Source organism: Tupaia chinensis, unplaced genomic scaffold (genome assembly GCF_000334495.1).
Source record: "Tupaia chinensis unplaced genomic scaffold, TupChi_1.0 Scaffold000094_1, whole genome shotgun sequence".
Taxonomy (NCBI): domain Eukaryota; kingdom Metazoa; phylum Chordata; class Mammalia; order Scandentia; family Tupaiidae; genus Tupaia; species Tupaia belangeri.
In genome coordinates, this window is record NW_006159556.1 from 6,290,051 (window position 1) to 6,291,594 (window position 1,544).

The 1,544-nt window shown below is 46.4% G+C and overlaps 1 pseudogene; it reads right to left on the bottom strand.

Annotated features, from left to right (window-relative positions):
- Positions 1–960: 960 nt before the first annotated feature.
- Positions 961–1,329, bottom strand: LOC102501756 (protein S100-A10 pseudogene; annotated as a pseudogene).
- Positions 1,330–1,544: the final 215 nt, after the last annotated feature.

The following is a 1,544-nucleotide window of genomic DNA, read 5'->3' on the forward strand; positions in this document are numbered from 1 at the left end:
GCTCTCTCTTCTCAAGGAAGCGGCAAGCAGCCCCCTTTCCTTGGCTTTCCCACTCATTCTACTCTCCACTCCACATCTCTTTCTTCTAGGGACTACCCACCTCTGTAGGTATCTTGACTCTGACTTGACTTCTTCCATGCAAATATATCACTTTGCCCCCTGGAAAGGGAAAATCTTCACTGGATCTTCCCATCCTCTCCAACTGCTATCCTGTGGACCCTCTCACTGCCGCTTCTGAACAGTAACTACCAATATTTCGCCTCTCACTTTACTGAGCCTAAAAGCTCATTTAACTAAGATTTTTATCCACGTTCTCCATTCTCTGTTCTCCTATCTCAATCTAGCTCCTCATAAGTACTGATGACAGCCTCAGGAATCCCTCCCCTTATCTCCCAGGACCTTTGTTATCTTGCTTCCTCCCCTGCAGCTCCAACCCTGCTCTAAACCAGGCACTTCCCCAAGCTCTGTCTTTGGTTTTCTTCCCCCCTCTTTACTCTTTTTTCTTTTCTTTTGGGAGATTTTTGCTATAGGGCGCATACACTTGCTGGAGAGACAGAGAGACAGACAGCAAGAAACCACCTCCTAGGAGGGAGGGCCATGCTGCAATCCCCTCTCCTCCAGCTTCCTCTTGGGATTTTGAGCTATCATACACACGCGCCTGGCATGAGTTTTAAGACACCGGGTCCAGGACTTGAACCGCAATTGACTACATGGGAATCCAGCATCGTAACGGTTACTCCCTCTGCTGGTCCTTCCCTCTCTTTTATTTATTTATCAAACTTTTTTTTGGAACTAAAAACAGATTTTACTTATAGAGGGCAAGAGGATGCAAACAATATAAAAATCAAAAGCTTATCTGGCATTTTATTCACTTTTCTCTCTGCTTGACAAATGGGAGACGGATTTTCTTTGTACATTTTCTAAGAGTCCTGATCCGCTCATGAGATCCTTATACGGGGGAGCTGCAAGGTGGATTCCTTAAGTGACCCTGTGGGAGAACTGTCAAGCAGGCTAGGAGTAATTGGTCGGTTCTGCCTACTTCTTTCCCTTCTGCTTCACGTGTACTACAAAATAGTCGTTGCAAGCAGTGGTGAGGCCCACAATTAGTGAAAAAAAGCTCTGGAAGCCCACTTTGCCATCTCGGCACTAGTCCAGGTCCTTCATTATTTTGTCCACAGCCAGAGGGTCTTTTTGATTTTCCAAAAATCCCGGGAACTCCTTTTCTATGAATACTCTCAGGTCCTCCTTTGTCACGTGGCCTTTGTCCACAGCAAGTTTGTGAAATGTAAACACCATAGTTTCCACGGCATGCACCATTTGAGATGGCATTTTGGTGATATCTGTTGAAACCTTAGTGGGCAGGCAGGTGTGGACGCTGGGCAAGCTGGGATGTGGGGCTGTGAGCCCCTCCCTCTTTCTTCATGAGAACTCAGCACCCCTAGCCCTGACCTTTCATTTCCATTTCCACCACCTCCCTGATCTGACTCTCGCTGAGGTTCCCATTTTCAACCTTTTTATTTTTAAGAGATTTTTGCCACAGGGTG